Source organism: Mustela nivalis, assembly GCF_964662115.1.
Source record: "Mustela nivalis genome assembly, chromosome: 16".
Lineage (NCBI taxonomy): Eukaryota > Metazoa > Chordata > Mammalia > Carnivora > Mustelidae > Mustela > Mustela nivalis.
The window spans coordinates 19,664,568-19,682,172 of record NC_139035.1 but is presented as its reverse complement, the minus strand read 5'-3'; positions in this window follow the sequence as shown (position 1 = coordinate 19,682,172).

The window sequence follows — 17,605 nt, the reverse complement described above, 5'->3', positions numbered from 1 at the left end:
CTGATTCTCTGGCATGTCGCTGTATGAGATGATTAATACTGAACCACAAGCTGACTAGATGTGACATTCAAAATTGACCCCGCTAAGGAACCTGACCCCACGGCAGCTATCGCGTGCCTCCTATTTTAAATATGAGGATCTTGCGACATCATCATAGCGATCATAATACAAAATAACAAGTCCTTCTGTTTCTACAGGATTTTACGGTTGGTTATCAAAGAACTTTCATAGCCATTACCTAGCATGCCCTTACAATGGGAATTAGAAAAAAAGAGGAGTCCTCTCCGCTTCACAGCAGTAAGGAATTTGTGTGATTTACCTAAACTCACCTAACAGACTGAAGGCTAACAGGACAGGTGATCTCCATGCTCTGTGCCCTGGCATAGGTTTGTCCTGCCAACCCACACGCCTCCAGCCACTGTAGCTCCAGGGTGGAGAATAGGTAAAGAGCACTAGCTCTGGAGTCACACTTCGAAGCCAGAGTCCGTCACTCACTAGCTGTGTGACCTTGAGATGAGCGTAAGTGAAGCACTCTGCTTGGTGCGCAGTGAACACTCACAGTTGTTTTATGCCGTATGTTTTATGTTTTATTAAAACTGTAGTTATCCCTGACAATCAGTGATGGTGGTTCTCATCAAAATGGCGATAATTTTGTCTTCTTTCCTACATACCATTTTTGAGTAAGAAGACAAATGGTTATTATATGCCTGCTTGCTTGCTTTCTCTCTTTCTCTGATAAATAGAGAAAACGTTTGGGATTTATTCTCCAGTTTTCAAAAACTTTAGACTGACTTGTCATTATATGATATTATGTTTGACTCCGGGAACAGAATATTTTTTCCCCCAGAGAACAGAACTTAAACGTTTATCTCAAATCCATTAAGTTCAGCTACTCTGTTTTGTTCCATTAACTTTCTGACCCATGTTAAAAGCAAATGAGGTGACCCATGAGAGACTATGGACTCTGAAAAACAGTCTGAGGGGTTTGCAGGGGCGGGGGCGGGGAGGTTGGGGGAACCAGGTGGCGGGTATTAGAGAGGGCACGGATTGCATGGAGCCCTGGGTGCGGTGCGAAAACAATGAATACTGTTACGCTGAAAAGAAATAAAAAATTAAAAAAAAAAAAAGAAAGAAATGCTTAAGAGACACGGCTGGATGGAATCAGCGGGTGAGCTATGATTGGGCAAGGAAAAGACGTTTGTTTCCCTAATGTCTGCTTGATTTTGGTGAGTTGGTCCCTGACCAATTTCTGAACAATATCTCAAGACATAAATAAAGAATAAGTTAAAAGAAATAATAAATAAAGAAATAAGTTAAAAGAGTGACACTCAGGGAACCATTTGCCTTGGATGATAGAAATACCACTGTGAGTTCATTACAGTCCGAGAGGTTTTATGCCTTTTCTCCCAAGCACTTCCCGCTGACGACAACTCCATCCGTTGCCACACCTTACACTTTTCCGTCCCACATACAGCACCCCAGGAATGTCACTGGCCCTGCGGGAAGACTGCAAAGTGACAGAGGTGAATGAGCCACCTGTCAGGTTAAGGGCCATAAAGGTTCTGAGGGCAGAACCCCTGAAACAGGCCCCACCAGAGAGGATAAAGCATACTAAGGCAGCAGCCTGTATTTTCTCTACTTCTAAGGAGGACGGTCTCTTCCCGCCTGTCCCGGCCCCTTCCCTGCAGCTCCCAGAAGTGGCTGGAACCAGGAGAATTTGCTCACGTCCACACAAATGAAAGCATGAGACAACAGAAGACTGAGCGCATCACAGCGGCCATCTGACGTGCAGAGAAGCGGTTCACGAGGGGAATGAAACCCAAGAAAATAACTCAAAAGAAAACAGATTCCCAGCAGCACTATTTTTAAGGAAAAACAAAAAACTACAAAACCCCACCAGTGTGCAGAAGGGCCAGAGATATCCTGATGGAGACCACGACGGGACAGCATACAGCTACTAAACATAGCAAGTCTATGGACTACAAACCCAGAAGTGTTTATATAGAATGGTCCAAAGTGGAAAGTCACAACTAACAATGTCAAAGTTAATTTATAGGACTGCATTGAAGGCTGACCATGGCCGTAAAAAAAAATCTTACAACCCAGAGACTAGAATCTTTATGAGTTTATCCTATCTCAACTTAAATGGATTGCACACGTCTATGTCTGCATTTTTCTAGTAAGTTCCTTTTCGCAGTCTTGTTAACCGCTCTGTACTTTCTCTACTAGGTTCAAACTTCCCAGCTCTCTCGTAAGAGAATCCTAGGCGGCTCCTGTTCCACCTGCCCGAATTGGCCACGTGATCCTTCTTTCCCGTGTTGCAGCCACCCTGGCCTCTTGGTCTTTGAGTTTGCTAAATGTGTTCCATTCTCAAGCGTCTCGCCTGTGTTCTTCCTGCTGCCAAGAAGGTCCTTGTCCCAAGTCAGTCAACTCAACCAAGTCTCACATTTATGTACCTCTGCAATTATCCTCTCTCATGGCTGTACGCCCTTCTTCTTCACAGCACCTAGTACACTTTGTACTAATAAATGCATTTGCATGATTATTGGTTTACAGTGTCCCCCTCCCCTAAATAGACTGTCAGCTCCATGAGGAATAACATCCGAGCTGTTCACAATGGCTTACCTGTCTAGCACAACACAGCGCCTGGCCCGGATTGCTTGTCTCATCAAACCTGGCTGAATGAATGAATAGGTTGGATGAATGGGTGAAGGGAATGAAATGATGTAAATATAATGTAATATTTATTAGTTGTTATTTTTTCCACAAAAATAACCATATGGTGTAGACTACTGAATAATACTTTGCTCTCACTTGAGTAGTATTTTCTATTTTTCAAAGCATTTTCTCATGCAATAATACATTTTTTGATACCTAGAACCCTATGAGGTAGACATTATTCCAGATTCACAAGCCAAACTAAGAGGGAGAGAGAGTCTAGAATCCAGACCTGCTAGACTCGGGCCAAGGATCTGGACCCTCTGCCTCTGTGGCTCTAAGTATGTCACGGTGTGCACTATAAGGCGCACTGGGAGCACTGGAGGGCTGGCAGGTTGCAGAGGCACCATCTTGATAGGTCTTTGCTGCTCAGGAATGACAGAGGTGACAGTGCTCCATCTGGGGGGAGTGTCCCGACCCCAGCCAGGTGGGACTAGAGTGGCGAGTCAGTGGGCAGTGAGCCTGAGATATGGCTGTCAGCTCACTGGATCACAGTAAGACCAGTGTCTTACTGTCCTTGCTCCTCGGGCGATCAAGATTAATGATCATTGCACAGGTGGTTCCGTAGTCACTAAACTCAGATGCAACACAACAGCATGGATAGAGAATGGGCCTGGCTTGACCATGCCTGGGTTGAACACCAAAGGTACAGTCAGAGAAGTCAAACTGCCCGAGGAAATCATAGTCAACATGTACATGTCAACACGGACGGTCACTCTGGCAAAGACACGACCCTACTTATCATACTGTTTGTCCTGTCTGAATATGTACAAAAATATAAGCTCAAAGGGCAGAGGCATGGTGGGATGGGGAGGAAGAAACAAGAAGATGACTAAGCAAACGAAGGTCTAATGCTAAGGCAGAAAATCCTTCCTCCTGTCATACGCTTTCGGTGCACACTTGTCATCATTTCCACTTGCACATCCTGTTAGAGCCCTCACTTATTCAGCCCCTGTCTAAGGCAGCTTTCCATAAAGAGCTTGATGACAGCTGTGTCTGTGGGGAAAATCAAGGCTTCACTTTTCTCTCTTCAGAAGTATCTGAACACGGTGACGCTTGCCACCACTTAACAAGGTGGGGTTGTAAGGTCAGCCGTGTTCAGGCTGGTGATTTCTTCCCTTATAGAGAAGGCAATACTTCCAGATTTTATCATTCCTGCAGCTGCTCTAGGCAAATGGCAAGTGGGACCTGATGTTGACTGCACATAATCAAGGCTGAGAGTCCCCCCAAAAAACAACTAAAACAAACTAGGAGTTGAATCCTCATTACTTCTCTTAATGCTTTTCGTATTACCAAATTACTATTTTTTTGCATTATGCTTTTGTATTACTAAAAGAATGCAATGGTTGTTATTAATCACATAATTACTTGAGGGGACCCTGTAAGATTGAAACAAATCCAGTCATGAAAATAGCTACCATTTTTAACACTTTGTCTCTGTTACATTTTTCATTTCTCACAATCACTCTTTTTACTAGTAAGGAAAATGAGATTTGAGATGCTTAAATAGACTTAACCCAGTAGGGAGTGGAGCAGGAAGTCAGGATTGAGTCTGTTCTCAGCCGTGTTATTGAGTAGCTAGGTGGCCTTGGGTAAGTCACTTTACCTCTCTGGCCTTTGGTTGCCTTCCTAGAGAAAGGAAGAGTGAGTTAGACTTAGAGATGATACAGGTCCCTTCTTGCTCTGAGTGTTGTTTTGTGCTGGATTTTATTGCTTCCCTTTATCAGCAATGGTTCTAGTTCTTGTTTGGGGTTTTTCTTTTTCTTAATCCACACAATTTTCTCATCATTCAACTCAACCTGTCACTCAGAGAGTTTGTCCCTGACCAATCATGCTAAAATAACCAGTCCACCCTCCTCCACGGTGTATTATAAATTCTAAACACCTTAGCATGGTACACAGTCACCACAAATTGGCCCTCATTTTCTCTTCTAGAACCTAGAAAATAATCAATAAACTTTTGTTGATTGGCTTAATGAATATATCCAGTTCCGTGCTCTACAATGTGGCTGTTCACACGTGGCTATTTAAATTTAAATTAATTAAAATTAAAAGTTCAGTTCCCTAGTCTCACTAACCACATTTCAAGTCCTCAAGGCCACATGTGATTAGTGGCTGGTGTAAGGGACTAGTGGCACACAGAACACTTCCATCACTACAGGAAGTTCTGTTGGATGGTGCTGGTCTCAATAGTGGCCCTTCCCCCCTAACTCCTCTGTGGTCCTTCACTTGGACTCATAGGTCTCAACCTCTCAGCTGGGCAGACAGTAGTCTCCCCCCTCACTAGTCCATTCTCCACTCTGCTTACTCACTGAGGTCGCTGATTCATGCTGCTGATATTTAGGGAAGACCTTCTCCATGTCAAGTCTTCCCAGGAGACTGAGCAGTGCACGATTCAGACCTAGTCCTGACTCAGGGACTTCCAGCCTAGACACTGTGTGTCAGTCCCATGCTTGAAAACTGTTGTTGTGTCGTCTTGACCAAAGCACCTTATAATGTTCCTCGAGTGCTGGGCTCTGGAGGGTTCCACAGAGAGAGTCACCTCTGCTCTCAGGAGGGGGCTAACTAAAACGTGTGTGTGTGTGTGTGTGTGTGTGTGTGTGTGTGTGTGTGTGTGGCAGGAGGGCCTGCATCCTGTAAGGTGCACTTGTAACTTCTGGCCCCTGAGGTGGGCCTCAGAGGCACACTGGAGGGTAGAGGGCCTCCTAGAGGGGGTGGAGGGCCTCCTCGGGCACTGCAGTTTCTTCCTCCGCACCCCCTCCTGCACCTTCTGGAGCCAGTGCCATGTCCCATCACTGCAGCCCCGCTCCCTGTCCTCTGCATGCCCAGTCATGCCTCAGTGCTGTTGAACTGCCTTTCCCTCAGTGGGTTTCCTTTCTCGTTCCTTTCACCTGCTGAATTCTCATTCATCCTTCAAAGCCCACTTCTAATGTCCCTCTCTGTGAACTCTTCCCCAGCAACCCGAGAGGAGTCAGGGGTTCTGGTTTCTGTGTGCCCACAGCTACCTGTTCCTCAATCTCGTATAGCACCTGTGTTTACCCTGACCAGCTAATTCCACAACCAGAATTCCTCCAGATGAAGGACTTCTTACTCATCATCATCACAGCTCCAGGGCCTGAAATATAAGAGGGCCCTAATCAATGATTTGGGACAGACGATCAATGAACACATAAATGAGTGCACAAATGGATGAACATCATGAAAGTGCCTGTCTGGGTTCTCCAGTGAGACTGTGCTGGTTACAGGACTTCTAGAACTTCTGTGGTCTAAATAAAAAGACTGTAACAGTCTACGTACTCTGATCAAAGAGAAAATGTTATCTTAATACTCTTATTTTTAACCTACTCTAAGTGTCCCCTTTGCCCTTTTTTTTTCCCCCATAGGGTAGATTATTTTTTCTTTTCTGTCCCCACAAGCTTCCCTTTGTGGCTAACCAAAGCTCAAGGATCAAACGCATCCTCTCTAAATGCTAAGTGTCCCGGCGAGCTCTTTCTTCTGATCGGAGATGGCGCGGTGCTACTTACTGGCTCCTCCTTACTTGCTGTGTCGAATCTGCTGTATGCAAAACACACAACTTCTTCAGTAAACATTATTACACCACTGGGTGTTTCATAAACTAATAGGAAGCAGGCCTAACATTTTTGGATTGTTCCCAAATCTTTAAAAACACAATCAGACCAAAGAGAAAATTCATGAACTGTCTCCACAGAGGTTCCCTTCTAGGTGTCCTGGCTATGACCCCTGATTCACCCAACCAGTTTGCAATTTCCGTGGTCCTTCAGAGGAGAGGAAAGGTGTCCCCTGAAATCCCTCAACAAGCCAGTTGGACACATGGAATGCTGATTAACCCATTCAACCACCTCACACAATTTCTGAGATTCACATCTGCTTTTCTTGCAATGTCAGGATATTTTAAGTAAGAAGATTATCTCCCTCACAGTTACTTTTCCAAATGACTCTGCAGACACATCATCCTGAGAAGGGAACCAGGCTGTCCTTACCTAAAGTATACGGCTCCAGCTTCTTGCTTTCCCTAGTGGTTGGAGCTCCATGCCTTTTATTACAGGCTGGGGAAGAAAAACGAGGTTGAGATACATCTATAATCCCCATTCTTTACAATTACTTCTGTTAAATTTGCTGGTGTCAATCACACAAGAACAATTTTGTGTTACTGGAAAATCCCAGTTGCTGAAATCTTTTTAGTAACTTAATCAGCAATACTCAGACACTAAACCACATCTAGCCCTTGCTACATCCAAGATTTTGTTATAATCCCTGGACTTCTTAGATTATTTTCTGGTAAGCTCCTGTTCTGATTTTAGGAATGACCCAATAATGTGCATAGTTTATATAAAATGTGTGAGTGTGTGTGTGTGTGTGTGTATGTACGTGTGTGTGTGTGATATCCTCAGGGCTTCAGCAGATATTAACTCACAACCAGGTGAGGGAGTTTTTGTTAAAAAATAAAGTCTTGCCAAAAGTTCAGGACTTCCCAGCTTTTGAGGTCTCTTCTTTTATGACGCTATATTAACTTATGTGTGGCTCATGTGACAGCAAGTGTGAAATGATTTAATAAACAACCCCTGGGCTGTTGCCCTTCAGATGAATATTAGGTGGTGGTGGTCCTCTTCATCTGTTGCAGTTGCTATAACAGCACAGTATAGACTGGTTGGTTTATAAACGATAGAAATGTATTTTTCATAGCTCTGGAGGCTGGGGGCCTGAGACTGGGGTACCAGCGAGGTCGGGTCCTCTTCTGGGTTGCAGACTTCTCCTCACATGGTGGAAAAAATAGAGAGAGGAAGCAAGCTCTCTCTTGACTCTCAACAGTTCCATCTCATTCCAGTTACCTCCCAAAGACCTCGTCCCCTAATACCATGACACAGAAGGACAAGGTTTCAACACAGGAATTTTGGTGGTGGCGGAAGGACACAATATTCCATCTGTACCAGTAGTCAGCTACTCAATAGCCTTTTCCCTCCATCTGTGCACACAAAGTCCACTTCCAGGATAGACGCCAGTAACCCTCTCCGCTGCATTACTGGCCGCAGAGGCGTGGGACCCTATCCTGGCCCATGATACTAAGGGGAAACTTACTAGGGGGTATTTTTTGCGAGAAGTTTTCCTCCTTATTTAAAAAAAGGAGGGAACTCCAAGGGGATGAGCTTTCTCATTGTCTTCCTCTGGATGTTGTAGTGTGAAGACAAACAATAACAGATAAGTCAATCTGGAATTCTGATAACTTTGTTACTATATTCATTATGCTCAAAAATAGATACCTCCTTGTTTAAGCCAGTAGTTAGATATTCTGTTTACTGAATCTGATGACTCCAACCGACTATGGTGTTACAAGGATTGTTCTATGGCACATGGCAGGGAATCCATATTTAGCTGTAGTTTACTCTTCCCTCCACCAGCAAAAAGGTGTTTATTATTTTTTTCTTCATTACACAGAAGGCCAATGAATGAAGATGAGGAGGAGGGCACCACGACATAAAACGCCTAGTGCTGGGTTTGGAAAAACACAGGAGCATCAGCAAATACGCCGCCAAATCAAAAAAGCAAAGAGCCAGTATTCTGCCATGCATTAGAAAGAATCAAATTCCCCTTTGTAGAGAGAGGTTGTATATAAAGGGAAGATTGGGTAAGAGCATAATCAAAGACTGAAGACTCTGGAGGTGGAAGGGTCCAGAAGCAAGAAGGCAATAACTCAGGGGAGACATAGTAGAACCCTAACAGTGTAAGCTAAGAAGAGATCAATGAAATCCAGAAAAAGAGAAACTTAAAATTCACATCAGAATACTGCTTTCTTTCAACTAAGCTCTGTGGGTTTCAGTAATTCTCAACTAAGTTTTTGCTTTTCTTGTAAAGACCCAAAGTAAAGTACCCCTCGACATACTGCTATAGATAGATACCAAGTATGTATGGGTCTGCTGTGATTGTTGAAATAAAGATTCTGGTACTCTTTTATCAGATTTTTCTATCAAGGTGAACATCTTTCTGGCGGTATCATAATTTAGATATTTATTAAGCACTTGTGTTAGCCGGTGGTATGATAGCCACCTCCAGAGATGGTTAAACCTACACAGCCAAGGAAGGGAAGATGGTCCCATCTGTCCACGAACAATGCTGGGAGCCCTGAGACAGAGGTCCGGGCCTGGGGCAATCCATCACATCCCAGCTATGGATGTCCTATGGCACTTTTCAACAGGAACCAAGGTGCTACACTAGTCAGCTGGCCCCTGAGAATGGGATTGCTTGACCTGAGGCAACTAGAATTAAACTACTTCTCCAGAAAAGAAACCGTGCATTCCTTGATATGGCCTATATCCTTCCTCACCTTCACATGCCGGTTTCTTCAAAAAGGGAATCTTAAGTTCCTAACAGGAAAGTGACCCTAACGCTTCGTAAAAGATCATGTGAAACACAAACAAACAAATAACCCTCAGAGCTATGAATGAATGCGTACGAAAATCCTCATACGCTGAAGCCATGTGAAATATGGCTGGTCCAACCCATCAGGGAATAGTGAGTCTTCCCACAAGGTTCCAGCTTGTTTTAGAGCTAAAGATGGAACTAGAAACTCTGATTCATATCATCTGATTCTGATCAAGGGTAGAATCTTTTGGCCATTCTCTCAGCATTCAAAGACTGTGATATGATTCCCTCGATAGCACACAAACCCTCCCTGAATCACAGGGTCCCAGTGGGGATGTAAGTGTTTGCCTCTGGTGAAAATGGGATTTTCCATGGAAAATGTGACACAAATACTACCTTTTAGATCTCAATTGAATCGGGTTTTATATCAGAAAGACTTTTTCCATTAAAACTGTACTTTGGGAAAGTGGCTTTCAAAGGGCCTATGGGCTTCCTACTGGTCCCCTTGAGCCTTCCTGGGGCTCCATGGCCAGTTGTGTTCTGTTCAGGTTTAAAAAGGGGAACAATGCAGAACAGTGGGAAGTATGGGCTGTGGAGTCAGATCTGGGTTGAAATCTGGAGCCTGCTGCTTCCTCATTGTATGATTTTGGACCAATTAACTAATTTTTCTGAGTGTCTACCATAGGGGGTTGATGTGAGACAATACAAGTCATGTACCTAAGAACACACAAAGGATCCTCACGTTAAAGCAGACTCATAAAAATAGGGATCTAACCCCGTATCCAGCTCTGCTAAGAACCTCAGGGAAGGAAGCAATCACAAACCTCAGGTAAAGCAGCCGGTGGGCTGGGATTAATGCAGTTCCCCAGCCTTTCACACCACAGCAAGACATTCTCTTGCCCAGATTCACAGAAAAAATTTGAGCCACGTAGGTGGCCACATTACCTACACACCAAGTCTCTTCACATTATATTCAGGTCATTACATAATTCACTTCACCTTTTCCCAGGATCCATGCCCAGTACATTCACGGATTCCAAGTTTGCTGCAAATGAGCAACCCAGGCAGGCCACGTACCGCCTTCCACAAGCATTTCATAGATAAGAACCCTATACTAGCAAATATCATTAGCGTGTTTACATGAAGTTTGATTGTTACCTTCCTTCTTTCTTTCCCATGAACTTCCCCCTCGTAAAGAGAGAGATGGATTGCAGCCTTTATTACTAAACATTCTCTTTCCAGCATCTAGCTCAGACTGGGATGTGACAGGGGGTAGCTTTTATCCCATTATTTAAAATAATAACTATAACATGACTATGTCTATTCTTCCATTTCTGCCTGACTTTCCAGGTCTTGCATAATTCAGCCTCTCCATTTTCTGCCACTACTCATCTAGACCTCCTTTCCCCAATTCCCATCTCTGCCTTTTCTTCTCTCTCTCTTTTTAAACATTTTATTTATTTATCTGACAGAGAGAGAGATCACAAGTAGGCAGAGAGGCAGGCAGAGAGAGAGGGGGAAGTAGGCTCCCTGCTGAGCAGAGAGCCCAAGCCTGGGCAGAGACCATGACCTGAGGCAAAGGCAAAGGCTTAACTCACTGAGCCACCCAGGGGCCCCTCTCTCTATTTTTTAAAGATTTAACTCATTTATTTGACGGCAAGAGAGCACAGCAGGAGGAAGGGCAGAGGGAGAGGTAGAAGCAGACTCTCCACTGAGCAGGGAGCTCCATATGGGGCTGGATCCCAGGACCCTGGAATCACATTCTGAGCTGAAGGCAGATGCTTAACCGACTGAGCCACCCACGTGCCCCTGCCTTTTCTCCTCTTCTTCTAATCCACTGTTCTACACGACTCTCAAGGACAGTTAGGTGCCCCTCCCTCCTGAAGAGACCTCCATGTTCTGCTCTCTGACTTTGCCCTCTCTACCATGTCTAATCCATGTTCTAACACTGAACCTGGAGCGTCTTATATCCTACTCTTTTTTACTGGTGAATGTGTGACAGTGTTCTTTCTCCAAAGAGATTATAAATCCCATTAGAGCTGAGAATTCTGACTAACTTCATCTGAGTCACTTATACCAGGAAGCATCCCTTGATCCACCTCCCCAGCAAACATGGTCTCTCAGGTACTGACCTCAAAAGCACCCCACTTACCATATTATGATGTTCTCATAATTTCTTATAATTTCTGATTTCATCATTGCCTCTCTTTATGAGCAACAAGCCCCAGGAAGATAGAGCCGAGCCTCTCGTGCTCCCTCTTATTTTTTTTTCCTCTTGCTCACTCTTATATTCCTAGTATTGTATACCTAGATACAATACCTGCGAAGGAGTAGATAATTCATAAATATTTTTTTGAAGAAGTGGGTTTTCCACTAGTATAATTGGTGGAACAAGGAAGCCTGTTGATTTAGACACTGAACATACTGGGCATCTACTCCGGGTACTTGGGATGTACAAACAAGATTTCAGTCACCTGATCTCTGGATTGAGCAAGTCTGAGTGAACATCTTTACTACTGTTACCTGGGGTGCCCAGGTACAAAATAGCCACGTGTTATAATAAAGTCAGATCCTGTCAGTGAAGCCCAATGAGTTAATGGGATGAAAGGAGAAAACTGAAGGCATGTATTTCTGAAGGGGTATGAGTGGTTTCTGGAAGACTTCCTGCTCCTGCTGGCCCTTCCTCCCCAAATGGCCTTTATATAAGATCTACTACTGACCCCAAATCATATGAAAATCTTATAGAAATCCTGAAACTGAGCTTTAACTAGTAGCTAGTAGATCTCTCTCTTGCCTTTTAGCTCCCTGTTCCTTGTGAGCAGTACATTTGTGTAGGCATATGCTAGGACACCTTCCTGGAAACTTACTTTTGGAATGACACAAACTGAACAGCATTTCAACGTGTCCATAACAGATTTCGGCCACCAGCATAACAAATTCAAAGCTGCATGCTAATTTACTATAATGTTCAAACCATATCGTAGTAGGTATTTAATTTTATCCATCTTAATATCACCCTATATAATAAGACATCATATCGTCATCGCTTTTCTTTTTCTTTTTTTTTTTTTTAAATATTTTATTTATTTATTTGACAGAGAGAGAGAGATCACAAGTAGGCGGAGAGTCAGGCAGAGAGAGAGAGAGAGAGAAGCAGGCTCCCGCCGAGCAAAGAGCCCGATGCGGGGCTCGATCCCAGGACACTGAGATCATGACCTGAGCCGAAGGCAGCGGCTTAACCCACTGAGCTACCCAGGCGCCCCGTCATTGCTTTTCTTAAGTCAGTGCACTTCTCATGGGTTTAAGCCAAGGTCAATCCATTCCCCAATCTTCTGAAAAGCAAGGGAAACAATGAATTTGGTGTTGATTAGTTGTATCTTATAAATATTAAAAAGAAACTCTGGCAGACCAATCTCTGAACTCCTTCTGGCAAGAGGGGTTGGACTTATGGAATGGAGGTAGCCATTCATGTAGGATATTTTCTCAAGCTGGTGATTTTCTTTCTTCCGTCCTCCCCTCTTCCGTCCTCCCCTCTTCCCTCCTCCCCTCTTCCCTCCTCCCCTCTTCCCTCCTCCCCTCTTCCGTCCTCCCCTCTTCCCTCCTCCCCTCTTCCCTCCTCCCCTCTTCCCTCCTCCCCTCTTCCCTTCTCTCTCTTCTCCCTCCCTTCCTTCCTTTCCTTTCTTCCTTCCTCCCTTCTATGCTCCCTTTCTCGGCTAAATGATTGCATAGTACTGTTCAAGATGAGAAAGTTTCTTCCATTCAGGCTTTCACCTATGGAGGCTCCCTTCCTGGTGCCCAAACTAAACTTGCCAACATCACCAGCTGCCTTCATCCGTCCATAAAGAAGATTGATTCTCTCAACAACAACTTGCCGACTTCTTCTTTTTCATCAGTACATCTTCCCTCCCACGAATGCTCCTCTCTTTTTCTTCCCTCCTAGAAGGTCACTCCCTATCCTTTGGTACTCTCTTCAAAGACTTGCTCCGTGTTCTGTCCTCCTCTGTGGTCATGTGTTAGGAATGAATTCTCTCTCTCCCACGAAACGGGAGATCTTTGAAGGCAGGATCTGTGTCTCATTTGCCTTAGCATAACCACTGCCTTTAAAGGGGTCTGGAACCTGGCAAGTGTTGAGTAAATGTTTGGACTTGATGAAGACATTGAATCAACATTGAATCAAAGAACAAATACTTAGTGTCTGGGAGATACAAAAAGCAGTGAGTTTAATGATCCACATTTTAGCACTTCATTCATCTGTGAGGGAGGAATAAATGGCAAGAAATCGTCTAGGCAACAACATCATTCCCTGTGAAGCCAGGGTTGACGGAGAGGCAGTACCAGTAAAGGACAATAGAAGTTTCAGTCGCGCCTTATGTAGTCTCTGAGGACAGTTGGACAACACTGATTTGAAGAGAAACTTGAGGGGGAAAAACAGACACAAGAATCATTTCAACTGCTTTCAATTAAGCCAACGTTACCTCCTTCCCATTTATCAGAAGCCACATTTTTCCCCCCTTTCTACACCATTTAGAGCTCTGACCAATGATCCCAGATGGTTCTGCTTTCCCCAGCAGATTTCAGTACCATCTCCAGCGCATTAATGTGGATTGAAAATGAAAACAAAAAGAACTGCGATTGCTTGGGAGGCCTCCTCTTCCCCCGCCCCCATCTGCTCCTAGGAGGTCTGAGGCCCAGAAGCCCGCCTGGAGGGGCCTGACAGGGGTATCCCCAAGGAATGCAAACAACATTCAGAAGACAGAATCAGGGTTTCAGTGAAAGAATGGAGTTTGGGGAGGTCTCCCTCCCTGATGTGCCCACGAGTCAGTGAGCTGTATTTTGAAAAGGCCATTATTAGTTAAGGCCTACTTGAAGTAAAATCTGTCTTGGATTGTAAACTTAACTCTGAAATTCTTAACCCCGGCCAGCCTGGCCTGCTTCCTGACAGCCCAGCCTAAACTACAGAGAGGGCGGAGCAGACACAATTACCTTATTTTATTAGCGCCCCTCGGTGCCTGGTCCCCGTCTCCGGCACCAGGCCTTCCCAGACATTCCCTTAGCTCATCCTCAGGATGCAGACATTTGCCTGGTGGATAAGTAGTTGCCATAAGCACATTAAGCTCCTCAGAGGAAAGAAGCAGTCACACTATTTGACACAAGTTACTACGCCTTCCACACAGAAACAGGATTGGAAACTTCCAGAGCCTTCTTTCTGACGTCCTCGATTTCTCCTCGGAAGCTTCAAGTGGATTTTCAGACTGTTTGGTTGCAGGATTTCCAGATTCTTTCTCTTCTAGGAAGGCAGGTATTCTTGCTCGAGGCCATGATAATGCCAAGAGCTGCACTGAATGACTCTCGCCCTTGTGTCGGGTTCTGCAGGAAAGGCCTTCCTCTGAGTCGCCTCTGTATTAGTCTGCTACGGTTTCCATAACAAAAGCCACAGCCTGGGTGGCTTAAGCAACAGAAACCAATTTTCTGACAGTTTAGGCAGCCAGAAGTCTAAGACTAAGATGCCAGAAAATCTGGTTTCCTGTGAGGCTTCTCTTCCTGGCTTGCTGTGTCCTCACAAGGCTTTTCCTCTGTGCACAGAAAGAGAAAGAGACCTCTGTTGTCTCTTTCTCTTTTTGTAAAGACACCAGTCCTAGTGAGTTAAGGCCTCACCATACAACCTGTTTTAACTTAATTATCTCCTTCTAGGCCCTGACTTTGAATACAGTCATGTTGGGGATTAGATCTTCAGCATATGAATTTTGGATGGGAGGGGGTGCACAATTCAGTTTATAACCACCTCACTGAGTCTTTACTCCAAGCTCAGGAAGTCAGGGGGCATTCTCTACCTTTATTACTGAGTAAACTGAGAGTCCAAAGTCCACTGCCAATAAGTATGTTGGTGATGGTGGTGTTTCTTTTCTTATAGAAGGAGAAGTGGTGATACAGAAAGTTCATTGGTATGAATGCAGGGTTGCTAATAAAAAAAAGTGAGAAAGGAAGCAGCAGGCAAAAAAAGAAAGCAGAGGACTGGATTCATGGCAGTTCTACTCAGTCGGGCCCCTGTGCTGAGCTCTGAGGACACAGACAAGGAGACATGGTCACGGTTTTCCCGGAGCTCACAGTCTCAGCAGCAGTGAAGGGAGTCTTCCTTCGCAGGCCCTGATCTGCATAAAACTGGGAAACAAGAAAATGTCCCTTTGGACCCCTTCCCTCTCCAAGAGAGCCTTCTGGGTCACCCTTGGTGTCACCCCACTTTGTGTCCATCTGCCACATGGTAGCTAGCACCACAGATTACCTAGGCTCTTCACTGGTGGTGACTCATTTCTCATGGTTCTTCCTTTCCTTTCACCCTTATCCAGAACTTTTTTTCCCTTCCATTAAAACATCTTTGTTCTGAGTCCCATTCCCTAGAGGCAAGTCTCTCAGCTAGGAGAGGAGAGGAACGTCAGAGCTCATTTGTTAATTCCTCTGGGTAGTGTACTGACATTTTACTGATGGCCTCTGGGGAACTGGGGACTTACAGCTCATATCTCAGGCATCATAGCAGGAAGCACAGCGGGGACTTTTTGAGGGTAGGCAGGTCTGTCTGTAGATATCAAACGCAGTGAGTGGGACACCATCCATCCATCTTGGGCTTTTCACAAATGAGGCTATTTCTGCTACTGCACAGAACCGTCCTGAAGCGCATGTCACAGACCCTGTCAGTGCTTCACTCGTATGGTTTAGAATGAGGGAGGCCATGCCACTTCTGGTTGCCAGCCAAGGACATCCCTGGGAGTAACCCTCAATCAATGATTCTCCAGAGATGGAGTATAAATACCTCAGCTCCCTCATCCCTGGGGTGGGATCATTCTGAGGCATGTGTTTTATACTTGTGACCTCACATTTCCCTGTGGAGTCTCAGCCACTCACTGTGGGAAATCACATACTCACGTACCTATTACTGGCTGCCTTCCCTTCTCTGGTTTACTTCTCCACTACCAAATGGCGGATGGTGTTTCCTGTGTTTCACAGATCGCTACTTACACTAAAATCCTTTTGTTATTGTTGGCTTTTGGAGAGACCCGAACAGACGCAGGAGTGCGGCTGGACAGTGTGCAGGACTGGCTCTCGTCGTGCCGTGTGGCTGGCTGCCCTCCACTCTTCCCCACTCTGCATGGCTATAGAAAGAGGGTGAAAAGCCCACAGAGCGAGTCTGCCTGTGGAGATGCTGGGAGAGGGCAGTCCCAGATTACAGTGTTTCCTTAACCTTGGACCCTAATTCTCTCAGTAGAATCTTAACTCCAGGGTTGGTTTTGCTGGGGCATGTACAGGGCCCTGGGAATTAATCTGTTTCAACAGAATGCATGGGATTTGTAGTCAGAAATGCCTTAATTGGATTCCAGCTCTACCACATATGAGCTATATGACTAAACTTCTCTGCACCTTAGTATCCTCATCCATAAAATGGGATAATAATTACTCTCTCAAAGGGCTGTTCCAAGAATGACGTCATAGCTAAAAAGGTTCTAAGAGGCTTACATGAAGTTAAGGTAACTCAAAATAAACTTAGGAGGGTATATCACAGATCCCTTATCCAAAACCCTTGGAGCCTGATGGAATTCAGAATTCAGATTTAATAAAAAATAACATGTAACATTACAGCCAAACCCCCATCAGGGGCTGAAGGAGTTCCCTAGACTCAATATTTCTGCACCAAAAATATAAAGATCGATATTGTGTGATAACACAATTGCAGATAAAGGTTATGTCCCAGGGAAGTTAAGCAACTTGCTCAAGATCACACACTAGGATTCAAACCCCAAGGACTAGTGCCAGAGTCCCTGCTCTAACTGCTACAAAGCACTGCCTCTGGTAATGAAACCCTCTACCAGAATGAATGAAGGTAGTAAGGGACTTGTATCTGATTCACAAGGAAGGTAAGAGCTGCTTTTCATTAATAGCATAAATAAATTTCTATAGATTATTTCTCCCAGAAACAAAATTAAAGATGTGATCATATTTAAAACATTAATACTGTAAAATATCAGCCTACAAAAAATAATAGCTACCATTTCTTGAAAATGTACTGAATAATTTACATATATTCATTTCCTTTAACCCCTGTAAGAACCATAGACACAGGTTTTATTAGTATCACACATTTTCCAGATGAGGTTGAGTAGCTTACCCAAGGTCACCCTAAAGTAATTGGGGGGCAGGAGACCCAATCTGGGTCTGCTGATGCCTGGGCCCTTTCCAGGACATCACCCTGCCTCCAGGGGGCAGGTATATGCTTCTGACAATCACTGTGTGGTCTGCCCAAGGTCACAGGAGAGCCAGCATCCCAAGCATCGACTACCTTGGACTTCCTATCTTGGAAGGTCTTTCAGTGATTGACTTCTGCTTTGGAAAGTGCCACAGTTCAATATTTCTTTCTGCTGCCCACTCTCACTACTCTGAGAAAAGAACAGTACTCAGTGTTCACTAGAAGATGCAAGGGAATTGATTGGAAAGAAAATTTTATCTTATTCCAGTCCTGTCC